General features: G+C 44.7%; 2 protein-coding genes and 2 long non-coding RNA genes across 37 annotated transcripts in view; 2 read left to right on the top strand and 2 right to left on the bottom strand.

The window, feature by feature from the left end:
- The window catches only part of LOC144576556 (uncharacterized), a 537,019-nt gene that overhangs the window by 312,568 nt on the left and 202,576 nt on the right, over positions 1–21,875 (top strand). The window lies entirely within an intron of this gene.
- LOC144576563 (uncharacterized) overlaps positions 1–21,875 on the bottom strand; it is a 181,483-nt gene that overhangs the window by 155,360 nt on the left and 4,248 nt on the right. The gene's annotated exons all lie outside the window — the stretch shown is intronic.
- Positions 1,852–17,805, top strand: LOC144579491 (uncharacterized). Its single transcript, XR_013527166.1, has 2 exons — positions 1,852–2,103; positions 17,517–17,805. It is a non-coding gene; the product is annotated as an uncharacterized LOC144579491 (long non-coding RNA).
- LOC144579487 (uncharacterized) lies at positions 9,421–12,663 on the bottom strand. Its single transcript, XR_013527161.1, has 2 exons — positions 12,515–12,663; positions 9,421–10,544 (listed from the first exon to the last, which is right to left on the bottom strand). It is a non-coding gene; the product is annotated as an uncharacterized LOC144579487 (long non-coding RNA).

The raw sequence follows: 21,875 nt of genomic DNA, 5'->3' as shown, positions 1-21,875 counted from the left end.
TGGCACAGGTTAACCTTCACCTTTGACTATAAAAATTCCATTCTGAAACACACTACAAGCTTTGGTTAAGTTTACTTAATTAGAGTGTTTGGAGCAACGTAGTAAGATACAGTAGTTGTAGTCAAAGTTATTTTTCAGAAAATGACTTGAGACTAGGCTGAAAGCCCTCAATCTAGTGTTAAGGAGCATCTCCTAATATACTGCCTGAATGTGTATTCCCCACTGGGACTCAAGCCCGGACAGATAGTCCAATAGACATTAAAAGGTTGCCTGTCAACGATATTGAGCCTTGGGCCCTGGCTCACGCCTGTAATCCCAATGACTGGCTAACTCAGGAGGATCCTTTGAGGTCAGGAACTGGAGACCAGCCTGGGCAACACAGCAAGACCTCCTCTCTACATAAAATAAAATAGCTGGGCATGGTGGCACACACCTGTGGTCCCAGCTACTCCGGAGGCTGAGGTGAGAGAATCGCTTGAGGCCAGGAGGTTGAAGTTGCAAGGAGCCGAGATCAAGCCACTGCACTCCAACCTGGGTGATAGAGTGAGACCTGACTCAATGAATGAATGAGAATGAATGAATGAATGAATGAAGATATTGAGTGTTTCCTGTTCCCGGAATTTCTGGTTTGTAAAACTACCTGGGGCCGAGCACAATGGTTCACGCCTATAATCCCAGCTCCTTGGGAGGCTGAGGTGGGCGGATCACCTGAGGTCAAGAGTTCAAGACCAGCCTGGCCAACATGGTGAAACCCCATCTCTACTTTAATAAAAATAAAAAAATTAGCTGGGTGTGGTGGCAGGTGCCTGTAGTCCCAGTCACTTGGGAGGCTGAGGCAGAAGAATCGCTTGAACCTGGGAGGTGGAGAGATGGCGCCATTGCACTTCAACCTGGGAGACAGAGGGAGACTCTGTCTCAAAACACACACACACACCCCCGGCAGTGGGTATTATGGCAGAAGAAACTAAGGCTTTGCGAGGTTCCCGACGGGGAGTCCGCAGCGCGGTGGGGGCGGGGGCGGCCAGACCTCGCGACTCTGGGCTGTGCTCCTGAGCTCCCGCAGCCCGCGGTCCCAGCGAGGCCTGGGCGTGGAGCGCGGCAGCCGCAGACCCCCGGGAAGACAGGGATTCAGGGTCCTCAGGTGTTTTTAGGCTCCTGCTCGCCTAGTGACCGAGGGGCTGGCTTTCTCCAGGCCGAGAAGTGTCTCCGGGTTCCCAGAAAGGTACCTAACCGGTTAGAAAAGAGGAGACCCAGCCCGGCGCGGTGACTCACGCCTGTAATCCCAGCACTTTGGGAGGCCCCGGCGGGCGAATCACGAGGTCAGCAGTTCGAGACCAGCCTGATCAACATGGAGAAACCCCGTCTCTACTAAAAATACAAAATTAGCTGGGCGTGGTGGTGTATGCCTATAATCCCAGCTGCTCTGGAGGCTGAGGCAGGAGAACTGCTTGGACCCAGGAGGCAGAGGTTGCAGCGAGCTGAGACCACACCATTGCACTCCAGCCTGGGTGACAGAGCGAGACTCCATCACAATCGGAAACGGAAAGGGGAAGGGGAAGCGGAAGGGAAAGCGAAGGGGGACCAGGGGGATGAGGGGAAGAGGCCGGCGCTGCCCGGCCCCGCGCATGAAGGAAACAGCCCGAGGCCCCGCGGGTCCGGCCCTGAGAGGAAGGAGGGCGCCTGCGCTCCCGCGGGGGCCGGCGGACTTTCCTCCCCGCCCAGCGGCCCGGGGCGGGCTTTTCGGCTGCTCCTCATAAGCAGGCGGCTTCGGGTCTCCGGGACAGGTGGGTGCGGAGCGCAGCCGCGTCGTGCTGGGCGTTCGGGGCCTGCGCGGACCTCGCCGCGGCCGCCGCAAAACCTGCCCCGCGCCCGCGATGTCCCGGCAGCTCCGCGCGGCGGCCGCGCTCTTGGCGTCCCTGGCGGGTGAGTGGCCCGGGGCTTCCCGCGGTGGCCCTGCCGGGTGGGTCCCCTTCAGCTAACGCGCCCTGGAGCCGCCGCGCTACAGGACGGCCTGCGGGTGGGGACACGGGGCGCGGCTAAGGGCGTCGCGGCTGGACCCTGTTTTCCGTGAGTTACTCAGAGCAGGTGTCAACTCCAAAGACGGTAACATTGTCCCTCGCTCCCAACAGGGTTCTGGGCGCCTTCTCAGGGATTGGATTTGAGAGATGGACACCTGAGCCAGGGCTTGGGAATGGGGGTCTTGGCTTTGGTGCCCCGGAAAAGCGGTCCTGAGGTGCCTTCCTCCACATCACATGGGGTCTGACAGCTTGTGCCATTTCAGAAAGGTGTAGGACAGAGTCTCAAAGACTTTTTTAAATTTATTTTTATTTATTTTTTTATTATTATTATTATTATTATTATTATTTTGAGACAGAGTCTCACTCTGTCGCCCAGGCTGGAGTGCAATGGTGTGGTCTCAGCTCACTGCAACCTCTGCCTCCTGGGTTCAAGCAATTCTCCTGCCTCAGCCTCCCGAGCAGCTGTCGGGACCACAGGTGTGCCCCACTACACCCGGCTTTTTTCTTTTTTAGTAGAGTCAAAGTTTCACCGTGTTGGCTAGGCTGGTCTCGAACCCTTGACCTCAGGTGATCCACCTGCTTCGGACTCCCAAAGGGCTGGCATTACAGGCTTGAAATGCCATTGCATCCAGTTTTTTTTTTTGTTTGTTTTTGTTTTTTTGATGATCATTGTACTTCCCATCCCAGATGCTGTCTGGGACGCTGAGTTTTTGCTTATTTTATGTTCCGACCCTCCACTTTCACCAGAGCTTGTCCCCTTAGACGTTGAGTCCTCCTGGGTGCTGCGGTTCTGTTCCTGTGAGGAGGCTTACTGGTCATGAGAGAACTGCCTCCGTCCGCACCGCCCAGCTAACTGGCTCAGGCAGGGTGTGCGGTGGCCCTTGCTTGTAACCTGAATGCCAGGGATGTTACGGAAGCGGTGGGAAGGGTCACGCCAGCTGTCCTCACTGAGGCAGTTCTCCCTGTGCCACGCTTTCAGACTTACAGTTTCAGGTTCCCTTAGGAAACAGAAGAGGAAGTCATCATTATGCTTCACAGGGCAAGCTATTAAACAAGCAGAAAATCTCAGCCTCGCGGTAACCCACAGAGACCGGTCTGTGAGCGTTGGTTGGATGGATGGATAGGTTCAGAAACTGATTTATGTAGACAGGCCAGGTGAGGTGGCTCAGCCTACAATCCCAGCACTTTGGGAGGCCGAGGCGGGTGGATCACTTGAGGTCAGGAGTTCAAGACTAGCCCCGCCAACACGGTGAAACCATGTCTCTACTAAAAATACAAAAATTAGTTGGGCATGGTGGTGTGCACCTATAATTCCCAGCTACTTGGGAGGCTGAGGCAGGAGAATTGCTTGAACCTGGGAGGCAGAGGTTGCAGTGAGCCGAGATCATGCCAATGCACCCTTAACCTGGTTACAGAGTGAAACTCTATCTCAAAAAATAAATAAATATATAAAAATAAAAACACAGTGAGTATTGACAACCACAAGGGCAATTGGAGGGACAATGCCCACATAACCCATTCCTTTCTGAGCTGCTAATTCTCAGAGGTGAGCTGGGTGAAGGGTGCATGAGAGGTTTCTTCCTCAGAGGTGTGCTAGGTCCCAAGGCAGGTCAGTGTTGCATGGCCATCGTGGGGTCGCACGGAACTGGATTCAAAGCCTTGCCCTGACCCTTACTGTCAGGGAGGCCTTGTTCATGTCACCCAAGCTTTCAGGTGCTCAGTTCTCTCACTGAAAAATGGGGAGAATAATATCCTCTGCTGGGAGCACGCGGGAAACAAATGAGGTGGTGCCTGGAAAGCAGCTGCAGCGATTCTCTCGGTGATGTCAACCCACTTCTCCTGGGTGTCTCCAGTCCCTCTCCCCATTCACCTCTCAGCCTCCTGCCCATGAGTCCCTTCCAGCTCCTGCAGTGATTTTCTCAGTGATGTCAACCCGCTTCTCCTGTGTCTCTCCAGTCCCTCTCCCCATTCACCTCTCAGCCTCCTGCCTGTGGGTCCCTTCTTCACTCAGTACAGGCTCATCAGCACACAGTAATAGCAATGATGGCCATGGCTGACTGGCACTTTCTAGGTGCCAGGCTCTGTTCTCAGTGCTTTCATCCACAGAACAGCTTTGTAAGTTCTGCTAGCATCTCCACTTGACTTGTGAGGAAGCAGAAGCACAAAGAGGTTAAATAATTTGCCCATGGTCGCATAGCTAGCTAGTGACAGAGTCGAGCTTCGAACCAGAGTCTGTGCCCACAGCAGCTAACCCGTGTGCTTTATTCATGCACCTACTTACCTATAACTTATTTAGTCTCTTAAGAACCCTGAGAAGTAGATGCTATTCTTATCCCCATTTTACAGATGAGGGTACTGAGGCACAGGCAGGTTAGAGAATTGTTCATGGTCTCCCAGTTAGTGAGTAGCATTTCTTGACCGGCATTCAAGACGTCTGGCTTTGGCTGTGTGCAGTGACTCATGCCTGTGATCTCAGCACTTCGGGACTCTGAGGCGGAAGGTCGCTTGAGGCCAGGAGTTTGAGACCAGCCTGGACAACATAGTAGACTGTGTCTCAAGCAAAACAAAACAAAAACCAAGTCTGGCCTTGGGGTTCAGGCTCTGTACTGCGTGCAGGCCCCAGAAATACTTGTCAAATTGGAAATGAGAAAAATCATCAGAAAGTTGTTGTTGTTGTTTTGAGATGGAGTTTCACTCTGTTGCCCAGGCTGGAGTGCAGTGGCGCGATCTTGGCTCACTGCAACCTTCGTCTCCCGGGCTCAAGTGATTCTCTGGCCTCAGCCTCCTGAGTTGCTGGGATTACAGACACCCACCACCAAGCCCGGCTAATTTTGTATTTTTAGTAGAGATGGGGTTTCTCCATGTTGGTCAGGCTGGTCTCAAACTCCAGACCTCAGGCGATTCACCTGCCTTGGCCTCCCAAAGTGCTGGGATTACAGGCATGAGCCACTACGCCTGGCCAAATCATCAGAAAGTTTTGCTAGGAGAGACAGAACTTTTGGGTAAACTCTCTGAGTAATCTTTATCCAGTTAACTTGCTTCCCTGATCTCAAATTTTTCCCCCAGAAAATGGGGGGATTTAAGTTCTTATCAGTTAAGTGTACGTTCAGTTACATGTAAGAGACAAGCCCAGAATAATAGTAGATTAAACAAGAGAGTTGCTTGTCACACTCTCACATGAAAACATTTCCAGAGAAATTCAGTGTGGGGTGCTCCACTGGGGACCTGTCATACTATATGTCAGTGTGGGGGTGCTCCACTGGGGACCTGCCATTCTATATGTGAATGTGGATGTGCTCCACTGGGGATCCACCACCCTATATGTGAGTGTGGGGGTGCTCCACTGGGGACCCGCCATCCTATATGTGAGTGTGGGGGTGCTCCCCTGGGGACCTGCCATCCTATATGTGAGTGCAGGGGTGCTCCACTGGAGATCTGCCATCCTATATGTGAGTGTGGGGATGCTCCACTGGGGACCCACCATCCTTTATGTGAGTGTGGGGGGTGCTCCACTGGGGACCCGCTATCCTATATGTGAGTGTGGGGATGCTCCATTGGGGATCCGTCATCCTATATGTGAGTGTGGGGGTGCTCCACTGGGGACCCACCATCCTATATGTGAGTGCGGGGGTGCTCCACTGGGGCCCCGCCATCCTATATGTGAGTGCGGGGGTGCTCCACTGGGGCCCATCATCCTGTATGTGAATGTGGGGGTGCACCACTGGGAAGCCATCATCCTATGTGTGACTGTGGGGGTGCTCCACTGGGGACCCGCTATCCTATATGTGAGTGTGGAGGTGCTCCACTGGGGACCCACCATCCTATATGTGAGTGTGGGGGTGCTCCACTGGGGATCCGTCATCCTATATGTGAGTGTGGGGGTGCTCCATTGGGGATCCGTCATCCTATATGTGAGTGTGGGGGTGCTCCACTGGGGACCCGCTATCCTATATGTGAGTGTGGGGATGCTCCATTGGGGATCCGTCATCCTATATGTGAGTGTGGGGGTGCTCCACTGGGGACCCACCATCCTATATGTGAGTGCGGGGGTGCTCCACTGGGGCCCCGCCATCCTATATGTGAGTGCGGGGGTGCTCCACTGGGGCCCATCATCCTGTATGTGAATGTGGGGGTGCACCACTGGGAAGCCATCATCCTATGTGTGACTGTGGGGGTGCTCCACTGGGGACCCGCTATCCTATATGTGAGTGTGGAGGTGCTCCACTGGGGACCCACCATCCTATATGTGAGTGTGGGGGTGCTCCACTGGGGATCCGTCATCCTATATGTGAGTGTGGGGGTGCTCCATTGGGGATCCGTCATCCTATATGTGAGTGTGGGGGTGCTCCACTGGGGACCCGCCATCCTATATGTGAGTGCGGGGATGCTCCACTGGGGCCCATCATCCTGTATGTGAGTGTGGGGGTGCTCCACTGGGGACCCACCATCCTATGTGTGAGTGTGGGGGTGCTCCACTGGGGACCCACCATTCTATATGTGAGTGTGGGGGTGCTTCACTGCGGACCCACCATCCTGTATGTGACTTCTACCTTCAAGTCTCCTAATGATTCCACATGTCTGCTGAAGCTCCAGCTGTCACATACAAGTTGCAGACTGGCCAAAGGAGGAAAAACAGAAGGGCTGTAGAAGGTGGGCCACACAGGCGCTTGAGCTGCCTTCGCACAGCCTTCACAGAAGGCCCACAGGAGCTTATCACTTCTCTTGCTTTTGCTGAACCTCAGTCACATGCTCCCACCCAGCCAGAAAGGAAGCTTAGACATAGAGCTCTTTATTCCAGGCAGCAAATGCTCAGCGGAAGCTTGAGGCTCTGTTAGAAAGAAGGGGAGGCTGAATTTGGGAAGAGTCGGCCAGCAGGCTGTCGCAGGGCTAGAACGCTTTCTGCTGTAGGGTTTCCTCTGCTGTCTCTGCTGAAGTCTGCTGGGACTGCTTCTGCTGCCCCCACAGATGCCAGAAAAGGTGCTGGGGGATAAAGTGTGGTTTCCTGAACCTGGACGTGGCCATGGGGCTCTTATTACTCACTGACTGTGCTCTGCAGAGCTCTGCAGACACAGTGCAGTCTCTGAGGCCCACCAGGCCTGCTTCCTGCTGACCTCCCCTCCTTACCCCTCCTTCCCCATACTGTCCCTGTGTTCCCATGGTGCTGACCCCCTTGCTGTTCTTCAGACATGCAAGTCTTCTGAATCCTCTGCACCTTTACCCACCCTCCCCCTCCTTTCTGGAAACCATCTCCTCTCTTGTCTGCCTGAAGAATTTATCCTTGTGTTGGATTCCCACCCTATCCACACTCTCATAGTATCTGGAGGACATTTGTCAGTCGGGCACTGCGGTCTCTGTCTGTAATCCCGGGGATTACAGGGAGTCTGAGGCAGGCAGATTGCTTCAGCATAGGAGTTTGTTCGGCCTGGGCAACATGGTGAAACTCTGTACAAAAAAATGCAAAGATCAGCTTGGTGTGGTGGCACATGCCTGTAGTCCAAGCTACTAGGGAGGCTGAGGTGGGAGGATCGCTTGAACCCAGGAAGCTGGGGCTACAGTAAGCCCTGAGCATGCCACTGCATTCCATCCTGGGAGAAAAACTTATCACACTTCTGTGTCTACCTCACAGGGCCCCTGAGAACAAAGACCTACCCCGCAGTGCCTGGTGTGGGGCCTGCCTGAGAGGGGAACCCCTACATACTGTTGAGTGATGTGGCAGGGAACTAACCAAAGGCTGTGTGGGAAGGGACTGGCTGTCAGGAAAATACCTGGGAAAGGTCCCTTGTGAGATCACTGACCTTCCCAGGGGACTGGGCAATGACTCATCTCACACCCACTGGTTGGAGGTGAACCGAAACCCTCCAATGCCTCTTCATGCAAATTTCCATCTAGTGGAGTCCAAGCAATGGGTCAAGGGCCTGGGGTGCTTGTTTGCCGAGTCTCCTGAATTCTAGAGAAGACAGGCTAGGGTGGGATGGGGTGGGTGGGGGCGGGCAGAGGACTGTGTGAACACCAGCATACATTCTGAAAATAGAGGGAGGGTCGAGACAGAGTCGTCGAGACAGAGTCTGAGCTACACCTGCCTTTGCTTCTTTTTTTTTCTTCTTAGACAGAGTCTCTCTCTGTCGCCAGGCTGGAATTCAGTGGTGCAATCTCAGCTCACTGCAACCTCCACCTCCTGGGTTCAAATGATTCTCCTGCCTCAGCCTCCCAAGTAGCTGGGACTACAGGCATGTACCACCATGCCTGGCTAATTATTGTATTTTTAATAGATATGGGGTTTCACCATGTTAGCCAAGATGGTCTCGATCTCTTGACCTGATGATCCACCCTCCTGGGCCTCCCAAAGTGTGGGATTACAGGCCACCCACCACCCTCTTTCTAGGCCTCAGACAGACCTGTGACCTTGATTAAACCTCTACAGGGCCAAGCATCTCTTTTAAAAACTGTGACCCAATTGTGACAGAAATCAGTCATATATGTGTGGTCATGTACGTAGGCCGTGTGTGTGGTCATGTACATAGGCCGTGTGTGTGGTCATGTACATAGGCCGTGTGTGTGGTCATGTACATAGGCCGTGTGTGTGGTCATGTACATAGGCCGTGTGTGTGGTCATGTACATAGAGTGGCTCATACGGGCTTTCTGAGCTACTTTACAATGCAGAGCAGCCCTACCCCAGTCGAATCACCTGCCCATCTGTTTTCCACCGCACTCCTACAGGGAGAGGAGGAGAGGCGGGGAGGGCCAGTAGAGGGAAGGAGAAGGGGTGAGAACTAAACTCCTCTGACAGGTTCAGTCTGTAACATCTGTGAACTTGGCACTTGTGGTTGAGCCATCTGCCAGCCCAGCCTTCTGTCCACCACCCAGAGACATACCTACACCTACACACACCAGACATCTCAACTGCCATCACCTCCAGCCACCCCACCAACGCTTCCTACATAGCAGGTACAGCTTGACCAGGTACCACATGTCTTCTTGACCGGTTTAGGATGCTGTTCACTTGTGAACAACTAAGTGCTTCTTTTATTTATTTGAGTTCACTCATTACCACGAAAGAAGAGTCCTAGTTTCATCTTGAGGAAGACTTTTTTTTCTTTTTTTCTTTCTTTTTTTTTTTTTTTGAAGACAGGGTTTCACCATGTTGGTCAGAATGGTCTTGAACTCCTGACCTCAGGTGATCCGCCTGTCTTGGCCTCCAAAGTGCTTGGATTACAGGCATGAGCCACCACGCCCGGCCTGCCTTTTTTTTTCAGAGGGTGCACTACTCAGTTTAGGAAATTGTACTCAGTTGAGAAGATTCTCTATTGCTTATAAATACCAGCCATACCCAGTAGGATTTTAGCAGAGATATGATCACCTCTCTAAGGGAACGACTCGCTAGTGATTTCTAGTCTCCTGGAGTTCTCTGAAGCCATCTTTATTTTTCACCACGAGTTAGTCCTGGAAGACACATTTGAGAGTGAATTCTCTTTCTCCATAGCAATAGTATGAACCTAAAGAGACTCTTCATGTTCGACGAAGAATTATGAGGGTGAACAACAGAAAATCAAATACCATAGATTCCACACTCTGAGTGACATATGCAGGCAAGGGATATCATGTATGAACCGACTACAGAGAGGAAAATAAAACAAATCTTTTCACTGCTCATCCTCAGTATTTTTGAAATCTGAGGTTTCAGAATGTATAACAGTTTAGGGAACTGGTGAGTAAAGATTTCTTGTAACCGAGCTAATGATCAGTGAAACAGCCTTCTTCAGAATCCACTATGCTAGCCTCCTGCTTTTGCCATTTATCCAGTACTATTAAATACATTTCCAAAATGTATTTTCTTTGTTCTTCTAGTTTTGGTAGCTTTTCAATGCCTTTAGCATTGTACTGTAGAGTCAAAGTAATAGTGACATTTACTTAATCACCCTCTTTTTGGGTGCAGGCTCCATGAAGGCAGGTATAGTTGCATATTGAATTCAGAATTTCATCACTGGTATCTCCGAAAGCACCTGGCACTCAGTAAAGAGTGGAGTGATCAGCACAGTGATTCTCCTCTCCCTTCTCATCTCTTTAACTCTTCCACCCTCCAGCCTTCAGGTGATCCCAGTGCTGTCTCTTACCTGGTGTTCTTCAGCTGCCCCTTCAATGGGACAGTGTTTGTGAGCCCCGTGCTCCTGAGAGTTAGAGCACAGCGAGCAGAGCAGACTCTTGTCCGTGCCACAGAACATCTTCTTTGTTTCCCTATGGGTCCCACATACTTGTTTCTCAGAGCTCAGGAATTGCCAGAGACTGGCGTTCCCAGCAGTCGTCATTAAATTCTACAGAAAAATGTTCGTTTTGAAATCCTTTTGGTGTGATGGTTCCCTGCATGCAGGGCAGTTGGAAGGACTTTGGGCTCCATCCCAGGAAAGGCAGAGACAGGGTCTACAGGAGCTGTGCCCACAGCCTATGTGACAGGGTCTACCAGGTAGTTCAGGCAGATGACACAGGTGAGTTCCTTCTGGAAGGCCTGTGGGAAGTCTAAGTCCATCTTCCTAGGGGAAGAAAACCACACGAATTTAATCTTCTACCCTGGAGAGACAAAGGACCAAGCAAAACTTGAATCAGGTTGTGATTGAATAACATCCTTTTTTTCCTAGAGAAAAGTAGGCTTTCATCTGCAAGGACAGAAATAGAAAAAGTAGAAAACTAAGGCACTAAGAGACATCAACCTGTGTAGAAAAATGTGATTGTTCTCCAACCGACACACAAGCAGCTTTCCAAACCCTACTTTTGTGCTTAGAAGAATGTCCGATTTTTTGAGGTGTGTGTTAGTGTCAACCAAGTTACCTGGGCTTCTGGGATATCATCAACCCATAAACTCATGGGATGAGTCTTGAATGGTCTGAATCTCAGCCACACTCTCAATTGCCAGTGATTGGTTTGGAGAAGGGAAACTAAGCTCTTCTACTCTCACTGTTTGATTTAACTGTAACAACCATCCATCAGAGTTTTCCAGAGGGCCCCTGCTTGAAAATGTTAGAGCAGAGCTCATCCTTTGACCAAAATCAGACAAAGCTAGCCTTTACTCCCCAAGGCAAAACAAACAAACCAAAGCAAGGCACTTCTCCAGGGTAAAACAAGCAATCGTTGTTTTACTAGGCTGCTGAGTTCATTCAATCAACAAAACCTTTCTGGCATGTGTTTACTATTCCTGGACTGTCTGTTAATTTGGGGCTATATTGATACAATGCAGAAGGGTACACAGAGGATAGAAATATTTTCTAAGCTCTTTGGAAGCATTGTCATTACTCTTTCACAGAGTCAGAAAAATACTAAGTATCATGCAATAATAATAGGCTCTAGACAGTAAGGTGGTGTTTTAAAGGGAAGGAAAAAAAAATGTGGGCCAGGCAAAGTAGCTGAAACCTGTAATCCCAGCATTTTGGGAGACCAAGTCAGGCAGATATTTTGAGCTCAGGAGTTCTAGATTGGGCAACATGATGGCAAAGTTTCTAGATCAGCCTGTCTCTAAAAATACACACACATGGGCGGGTGTGGTGGCTCATGCCTGTAATCCAAGCACTTTGGAGGCCAAGGCAGGCAGATCACTTGAGGTTGGGAGTTCAAGACCAGCCTCACCAACATGGTGAAACCCTATCTTAAAACACAGACACACACACACACACATATTATAGATTATATATGTAAAGCCCAACATGGTGGCCCATGCGTATAGTCCCAGCTACTTTGGCGTATAAGGCAGAAGAATTGCTTGGGGTATTAAGTATGGGCCATAGTGAGGCTTATTTCCACCACTGCACTCCAGCCTGTGTGTCCCTGTCTAAAACAAACAAAGAAACAAAGGAAAAATCTAAAATCCTGGTTTCTACACAGTATAAATACAGAAGCCCTCCATTTCTGACATTTCTGCATGATTGCCAGTGAGACTTTTCTGCATGAGTACCCATTTCTGGCTTTCTTCGACAGAGTGACTGAGGTTTCTGAAGAGACTTTTACTGTGTTTTAGAAAAAAGTGCTTGCCCAAATCATTCAATGCCCTCTACCTGTGTATAGCCATACGTGGCAACACAGGCACATTTTCACTAGCAGAGTAGAATGTAACACATTTATACATATAGATTACAACAGCCCTAACCCATTTACAGAGTCTACAGAGATGAAAGAATCGCCAGATATTTGTAAACTACTGCAGAATGCTTATAATCTATAAAACAGCTAAGAAATACATTAAGTAAAAAATCAACCATAACGTTAATTTGAACATCATGAAGCAAGACAGATGACAAAAATGTTTAATTTTTAAATAGGTTGAATGGAGCTTGTAAACCTATGGATTATGTTTAAAATAATTTTAAGAAATAAATGGAGCTGTTTTCAAAACTCAGAAAATGACATCATTTCATCTAAAAAAAAGTCAAAGTTTGCAGATAAAGTCTCCAAATTTTGTTTGTTTTGATGTGTAACCTAAGAGCAGCTCCTACTCTGGAAAGTGTACACTTACCTCAGAAATAGATCTACATTCTCGCCAAGGCTTGCTGTCCAATAAGATGAAGTCAGCTCAAGCATCAGGGTCTCACAGTGCAGTGGCAGTAGCTTGTGGAAGTCTCCAAGGCCAGTTGAAAAGCCACTCTGTGGGTTCTGGAGAAGAATGAGTTTTGCTCCTGAAGTGTCCTTTTATACATCTCTGAAGACCACACCCCTTTCTTCTAATTGGATTTCAGGGGGCATAGGTGGGTATTAACATAGTTAAGATTCTTTCAAACAATTTTTTTTAATGGAGTTTCACTGTGTCGCCCAGGCTGGAGTGCAGAGAAGCTGTCGCAGCTCACTGAAACCTCCACCTCTGAAGTTCAAGCAATTCTCCTGCCTCAGCCTCCCAAGTAGCTGGGATTACAGGTGCCTGCAGCCAGGTCTGGCTATTTTTTTTTCTTTTTTTTTGCAATTTTAGCTGAGAGGGGGTTTCACCGTGTTGGCTAGATTTATCTGGAATTCCTGACCTCACGTGATCCGCCTGTCTTGGCCTACGAAAGTGCTGAGATTACAGCCTGAGCCACAGCCCCCAGCAATTCACTTTTATCGTAATGTAAGAATTTAATCTAAGGACACTCCTGGCCTCCCCACTCCAGAAGGGTTATTTTTCCTGCTCCTTGTGCTCCAGATGAAGCCTTCCAAGAGCCTCTCAGCAGCCATGGGACATAGGATTCCCTCCTATATTACCTGGCACTGCTCATCCCAGCTCAAGGGATATAGGGAGAAAGTCTAGAAAGCTCTAGCAAGGTGCAGTGGCAGGCACTGAAGTCCCAGCTACTGTGGAGGCTGAGGCAGGAAAATCGCTTGTGCCTGAGGTGGAGGTTGCAGTGAGCCGAGATCGTGCCCCTGCAATCCAGCCTAGTTGATATAGTGAGATTCTGTCTCCAAGAAAACATAAATCAATAAAGAAATATAAAAAATAAAAATTGATGATTAGAAATACAATAAAAGACCTTTATGACAAAATATAAAGTAAGCAGAAAGAATAGAAAATTGTAAATAGAATTTGATTACTTTAACAAATACAGAAAAAAATTAAAGGGATTTAATCAATTAGTATAATAATTGTGTTATCTTTAGGGAAATATTGGGAGAACTGTTTCCTTATTGTTTATAATTCTGTCCAATTTTTTTGTGGGTAGGAAGTCAATAACAAGAATAACAATTTCAGTAGATTCAAACACAGTGTATTCCATGAAGCTGATTTTCTAACTTTAACAGAAAAATGTTTTCCCTCCTTGACAAGATGCCTCATCATCAGAAATATGGTTTGTTTAGAACACACAGCTCTTTCGTCCTTGAGTATTTCTGTATTTGTTTCATTTTCTCCAAATGATGATAAAGATCCTGTCTGTGTCTCTATTTGATGCTTACAATTCCTGAAACAACTGAGCGGTGCATTGCACTTAATAATTTCCCACTAAGTAAATTAAACTGAATGTTGCATTTCCAACCAAAACTGTGAAACCAAAGGAAGAACTATGTCTTCATCCTTCTTCTCTTGTATCATTTCTTTCCCCTGTAACAAAGGATACAGGGTGTTAACACAAGGTACAGAGAAAGAGAATGTGTGTATGTGTGTGTGTGTACATGCATTTACATATGTGTAACCACATCGATTTTTGTATTTGCAGCAATGCCTTGTGATTTTGATTCAGAAGCCCACAGCATTTTATTAAAATTATGTTTCATTTGATTGTCTCATCTGTTTATGGGAGCTGCTAACAGGGATTCTGTGTTTCATTTACCATATACTGTTACAAAATCTGAGCTCATGATACTAAATTCATAAATATTGAACACAGCCAAAATTCAAATTATTGGGCTTTTAGGTATTTCTATTTTTCCTTTGTCAACAGGGTACAACTGAAATAACAATATGGACTTCCTATTTCATTCTAAAACTAGTATTGATTTAGGCAAGTTAGTTAACTCCTGACCTTTTGTTATCTCAACTATGAAATGGGGCTTCTACCCTGCCCAACTGGCAGAATTGCTCTGAAGATTAAAAATCACATGTTGTGTAAATATTCAAAACGGTAATTGGCTCATAGAAAGTGATCAGCCAGTTGTAAATGCTAACTGTTAGTAAAACTAAATTACAAAATGAAAGAGATAAATTAATGAGTAAAATAATTACTGCTTTCTTAATGTAGTGATTGTTCTCATCAGTTAATTAAGTTGTGACAGAATTGGTATGTTGAATTCAGTGACTCAGGGTTCATCTACTCAGGGCCGTGGATACACTTTCAGTTATGTTGAATCACTCTTATTGCAATAGCAACCCCATCACTCCTTTTGGAATGTGAGTTCTGAGAAGGCATTTACAAGTAAAACAAAACTGTTACATTCCATTTGGACTCTTAGACAGGGTTTCTGGAATTGTTTTCTGTTTTATATTATTGCCTACTTCACTGTCTTAACAATGTGAAGACCAGGGTGTCAAAGGGCATGAAGCATGTGGTGAGAGTTGTGTTATGCCACTTAGCCCAAGGGGATCAGGTGCGGCTTCAGGTTCCACATACTCAGCTACATTTCCTCACCAAGGAACAGCAACGTAATCCAGAAAGTCTTAGCCGACTCTGAGAGTGCTGTGCTTAAATTATTCTGAAAATCACCTGAAAAGATGAAATATCAAATAATTTTGACTGCCGTCTGGATTATTATACTGATATATCCATTTCATCTGTTGAGTGGTTTGTTCACTGTCCACCTGTTAATTCCACAGAAGAGGAGGGCCAACTTTTTATATATACGTGTCTTTTCTGCAGGACTTGAGTATGCACAAATTTTCATATCTATCGAAGTCCTGGGACCAATCCCCAGAGATGGCTGATTAAATTCAGTTTTGTTCTGAAATTCTATTTTGTGTATGGAAATACATTTTCATGAAGTTAAAACTATATTCACCTTATTTCTCATTCCAATCTGTTTGAGAAATTAATGATCACCTGATGTTTATGTTTCTGTAATGAGCATTTATCGATCTTCAGGGTTCTCAGATATGCTTTTTTATAGGTAGGAAAAGAAAAAATAAGTCCCTCTTAGAATATCAATTTTCCTCTTTTTTTGTACCGTGGAAAAATATCATAGTTGATTTCTTGCAAGCCATTAGAACATTTCAAAATATATGAAGTAAATGATAAATATAATACATTGTCATGCAATGTAAGATAATTTTTGCATATCTTTATTTTCAGTATCTTTCTGTTTCTTATTTTAAAATAATGGATATTTTAGAAAACGTAAAGATCAAGTAAGCCACAGTAGAAATTAAGTATCTCCCTAGTTCCATCAGAAAAATATAAAATCATGGTTATATTCTTATGTGTATAATTCTAGCCCCTTTCCTATTTTAAATATATTTTTGTTTATGTATACACAAAACCCAGTCAATCCTTCTATATATAATGTATATAATCAACATATTTATTTTTTCCTATGTTCGGTATTTAGAGGTGCTTTTCCTCCTACACCTTGACTATTACTTTTTTTTCTGCCAAACATTGACTACCTGCAGGTTGATCTTATATGTATTGCAGAAGGGGTTAGGTCATCGGACAGCCAGAAATGGCTCTGTCTTTCTGTCCAGGGATTATCAGAGGGTCGGGCTCAGGAATAAGAGGATGTTTTAGGAATTTTGATTGGTTGGGCAATGGCAGGATATGTTCAACTTACCCATCGCCCCCGCTTATTTCATGGTTGTTCTTAAGCTACAGGTTCTCTCACTGTCTCTCAAGCTGGAGGTCAGTGGTGCAATCTTAGCTCACTGCAGCGTCAAACACCTGGGCTCAATCAATCTTCCCACCTCAGGCTCCAAAGTCACTAGGATTAGTCATGTGCCACAATGCTCAGCTAATATTTGTACTTTTATTTTTCGAGATAGGGTGTCCCTATGTTGCTGAGGATGGTCTCCAACTCCTGGCCTCAAGCAATCCTCCCACCACAGCCTCCCAAATTTATGGGATTAAAAGCATGAGCTACCACTCTGGAGCTTATTTAGCTATTTCAGAATTTGTTCTTCTTTTTCTGGTCTATTGCATGAACTCTCTTAGCTTGTTTTATAAAATATTCTTCTGCCGTGGTCATGTGAAACATTACCAAATTGTTTCTGCTGATTCTTTACATTTTAAGTTAAGTATTCAAACATGATAGTGTGACTTTTTAAAAAAGAACAACAACAACAAAAAAAAACCAATAGAAGTTTGGCTAATCAGAAACAGGACTTTAATGACCACTGCTGTGCTATAACTTATTATAATGCATTAAAAATCAGGACTTACTTGTAATGTGCCTTGAGACAGAAAATTCAGTCACTTGATTTCTCAGACCTCAGTTTTCTCCTCTGTGAAATACTAATACCAACTGTGTGTAGTTTATTTTGAAGAATTTGGAAATTGTAACTAAATACTCTGGTATCAAGCATGATTGCTGTGTTTCCTATATTGTTGTTACTTTTGTAGCACTGAACCACTTACCCATTTAAGTTTTTGCTCAAAGTGAAAATATAATTTATTAATACATATTTCATAGACTAGCATTTTGTTTTGAGACCAAGTCTCTCTCTGTAGCTCAGGCTGGAGTTCAGTGGTGTGACTGCGGCTCACCGCAACCTCTGCCTGCTGGGTTCAAGCAATTCTCCCGCCTCCTGAGTGGCTGGGACTACAGTTGTGCACCACCATGCCTGGCTAATTGTTTGTATTTTTAGATTTGGGGTTTCACCATGCTTTCCACGCTAGCCTCACACCCCTGACCTTGTGATCAGGCCACCTCGGGCTCCCAGTGTGCTGTGATTACAGGCTTGTGCTACCTTCCCTGGCCAGACTAGTCTTTAGAGATAACTGAATGTGGAAGTTCAGTTGACAAGTGACTTGTTCAAATTGTTAAATTAGAAATATTCAGTGTTAAAACTGTAGCATGCTCTTGTGATATCATTGAGGCAACTAATAAACACCATCCTGTTTTACCAACAGGCATGTCGACCATGCTCCAAGCAGCCACAGGAAGTATTCAAGGGAGTCATTTTCAGGAATTTCTGATGCTCTGTTTGATATTGAAATGAAAGCAGATCCTTGCAAAGCCAGGGGAGAAGTGAAGAGAAAGATTGCTGTTTCAGGCAGCTGCAGAGGCTTTGAAAGCAGCAGCCTGAGAGGATTTTTTAGAGAGCCCACATTGAATGTGTGGTGTATCACTCAGAAAGACTCATGGTGGGGATATTGATGAAGTTTAAACAGTATATTAGAAATAAAGCTGGACACTATATACTCATGTGAGTGTTCATATATTTATCTGCATATCTATTTTTCTTTTATTTTCTTGTTATGGACTAAAAATAAAAAAAAATTATAGACAAGGTTATTCTGAAATGGAAGAATTAAACCCTGTATTACATCCAAGGGGAATGGGTAAATATGGTAAAACTCTCATCTGGCATTATCAGAGAATCAAGTCTAATCTGTTCATGTCACCTCACACATAGGACAACATCAGTATGTTATAGAACAAACTGGGGAATGTGCACAACTGCTCCAAGCCAGAGGCTTATGCCCTGCCTGACCTTCCAGGGCTGAGGATCACTGTCTCTGACTGGGACAGTGATTAAATCACACTTTTAGTAAATGTGATCACTGTAGCATAAGAAATATTTTATTAAAAATATTTATATAAAACAGTATCATATAACACACAAGGATAGAGAAAAATAGTAATGAACATTTGTGAACCTACTAGCTGTATTAAGAAAATAGTATTTTCAACATCTTTGGTTCCCCCATGTACTCATGACAGTGTGCTTTTTCACTTTTTTGAACTGTATGTTTATCGTTATTACCTGCTATGATTTCATCACACATGGCTATATTATTTACATGTTTTGGTTTGATGTAGTTTACTATTTTATATAAGTGAAATCATATCTGTATATTTTTATGGTACTTTATTTTTTTTCACAAGTCTTCAGGGGTTCAGATGGATAGATATAGATAGATAGAGATAGATAGATAGATAGATAGATAGATGACAGATAGATGATAGAGAGCATTTATTCAAATGAAAGTAAGATTCATGGTCCGTCAAGACAGAGAAAACATATAATAATGTGAATAGGGAAAGTTATATAAAGAATGATGAATTATAACAATTTGAACAATGAAATATTGTCTAGTAAAATGTAAGAAGAAGTCTAAATAATATGTGATGAGCACATATAAGGCAGTGCCATTGCTTCCAGGGTGAGTTTGAGAAGCCAATGAACAGTTCCCTCCTACCTTGGCCTCACTGAATGTTAACAAGTCTCTGTGGTGTTGCATGTGAAAAACAGTGTAAATCCACACTTCAGGACTCCCCAGAAACTTGCCTTCTGGGCCACTTGTAAAGCTGTTTGGTAAGATATGTCATCTCAGAGGGGCTCCACTGCAAGTTTGAAAAAAGTCCAGTATCGGAAGAAGCTCTTGGCTGCTGAGTTCTCCCGGCCACCATGAAGTTGAAGAAGCGAGTGTTGTAGCAGCAGCCTGAGCTACAGAACCTGGGAGCTGGTGTACCTGGGCATACCCTCTGGGCCAGATACCAGACATGTCATTTCCAAAGCAGACTGGAAGCACTTTTTTGGAAGTTCTCTCCAATGTCTTCTACTCACAGAGATGGACATCTTAACACTTGGCAAAGAAAAAAAATATTTAAAGGGTCCAAATCTATTTCTGTAAATAATCAAGAGTGAGTTTGTAGTGGATAACCCAAAGGAGGATACATGGTGCATCATAAAATATATTTGTTCATTTTCTGCTGATGTACACTTGGAATTTTTTTGGTTTTGTGAGCACGTCTGCTAATGCAAATAGTCAAGAGGTTCTCTTTCCTGACAGGATCTTCCGATAGGTGGAATATCTGGGTTATAAAATTTGTGGATCTTCAATTCTACTGGACAATGCCACTTATCATTTTAAAGTGATTTTATTTATTTATATTTCTACTAACAGGGTAATTACATTATATAAAACAATAAACATATGGGTTATTGTAGGAAGTTTAAGAAATATAGTTCACTCTTATTAAAATCCAAGGCATTTGAGGGAAGAACAATTTATACATTGAGCATCAAATACTTCAAAAGTTTTGGAAGACATACAGAGGAGTGTAACTACTTTCTTATAGTTTATCAAAATCCCATAATAAGGTTAAGCAGGTAGGAATATAGGCACATCTGCATTTCAGAAAAAATTCTAACCTAGATGAAACAGAAGGGCATCAATCCAGCAGGAGAACATAATTTGTGTGTGTGTGTGTGTGTGTGAGAGACAGGGTCTCACTCTGTCACCCAGGCTAGAGCCAGTGGCTCAACGCAACCTCTACCTCCTGGGCTCAGGCAATCGTCCAACCTAAGACTCCCAAGTAGGTGAGATTACAGGCGTGCACCATCATGCCTGCCTAATTTTTGTGTTTTTTGTGGAGATAGAGTTTCACCATGTTGCCCAGGCTGGTCTTGAACTTCTCGGCTCGACTAGTCGATCCATCCAGGCCTCCCAAAGTGCTGGGATTACAGGCATGAGCTACTATTCCAGGTCCCAAAATCTTTTGTCATGGAAACCGCTGTCATGTGGACTTTACCCTCAGAAAACGTAAGGCTACCCTCTTCTGTTGGATTTCAGCTTGGGTGTTACTTCTATTAGGAAGACTTTCAGGATGACTGTCCCTTTCTTTGTATCACCTACTAGACCATGAGCTCCTTAAGGACTGAGTTTTGATTTTTTTTTTATTTAATTTTTGAAACTCGTGCAGAACATGTAGGTTTGCTACTATTTTGGCTCCAATCCCTACCAGTATGGAAAGTCCATAGTAGACACTCATTTTGTGAGTAACCAGAGAAGCACACACATGAGACCCTCTGAGACATTCTGTGCTTTGAACAGAAGAGCTGCACTTCATTGTAGGAATTGCACAGTGCCTTTGTTATGGGGTTTGGCTGAGCATCCAATAGGCTTTTTGTGATGTCATTGATATAGAGTTGGACAGTAGTATAGATGTGGGACAAGGTGAGGATCATTATTCTATAAAATGGACCAAAATCCTGCACCACACTTGAAAGCTTTGTTAACTTTCAATCAATTCTGCCAGCATGCAAGAAGCATTTCCCCCAAAATACTGCATGCAGTTCAGTGGCTTAGGAACATACTGTGGCAACATATTTAATGTCACTGATAGGAAAACCGTTTTCAGAGACAGACTTCCTGGGTTCAAACCCTACAAGTTGAGTATGGCTATGGGCAAATTATTAAAGTTTCCTGTTCTTAGGTTTCTTAACCTTTAAATGAGTATAAAATGTTATTTATGTCATGGGGTTGCTGTAAGAATTAAGCTAGAACATGTGAAGCACTTAGAACAGTCTGTAGCATAGAATTCATAATGAATAAACGTGTGATAGTTTCACTTGAATGACAGTCAGTTTTGGTTAGGTAATGAAATACAATTTTTCCCTCTTACCTATTCTGCATGATGACACAGTTGAAGTATAATAGATGGTAACTTTTTTAGCCTCTAGCACTAGAATTTGCAACTAATATTTTTATGCATCTCATAAGTTGCTTATTGTTTATTTCTGTCTAATACAGGGCATTCTACACAACATGGCATTGAAGTTTTACTGAAAAGTTAGAATACTAGAAAGTCTTTCTTCTCTACACTTAGGCAGATAATATACAACATTTTAAGAAGTGTTTGACATTTAAATGTTTCAAAGAACAACATTTCTGGAAAACTCTCCATATATGTATCTATGATCACCTTTTCTTAACTTTTTTGGATCTATCTTTTGAAGCCCAATGCTGATCAAATGACACTTCAGAAAACATACTAATTTACAATGCCATGGATTGATTAAAAAGACAGCCACTTGATCTTTTTCTAGGATACGCTGGCTTTTATAAAGTATGTAATTGTTTTAATGTCTGTTAGTATGTAAAGGGTGACATTTAGATTTTTACTTTTTCAATTTCTAGCAAAGTTTGTTAAGTTTATAGAAATCACCTAAATTCCCAAAGTAGCTGTAATTTATTAATACAACTACGTGTAAACATTGGTGATTTATTAAATCATGGTAAACGACAACAAAATCTATCATATGACAACTGTGTTAAAATATCTTTCATACACTATTGAAGATAATTATGCATATAATTATTGTGTAAATAGCAGTCAGGTGCCTTGACTAATGCCTGAAATTCCAGCACTTTGGGAGGTGGAGGTTAGTAGATCACCTGAGGTCAGTAGTTTGAGACCAGCCTGGCCAAGATGGTGAAATCCCATCTCTACTAAAAATACAAAAATTAGCCAGGCATGGT

The sequence above is a fragment of the Callithrix jacchus genome, chromosome 15 (genome assembly GCF_049354715.1).
Source record: "Callithrix jacchus isolate 240 chromosome 15, calJac240_pri, whole genome shotgun sequence".
NCBI classification, from domain to species: Eukaryota; Metazoa; Chordata; class Mammalia; order Primates; family Cebidae; genus Callithrix; species Callithrix jacchus.
Note: the sequence above shows the minus strand (reverse complement) of the source record. Positions and strands in the feature narration are given on the sequence as shown.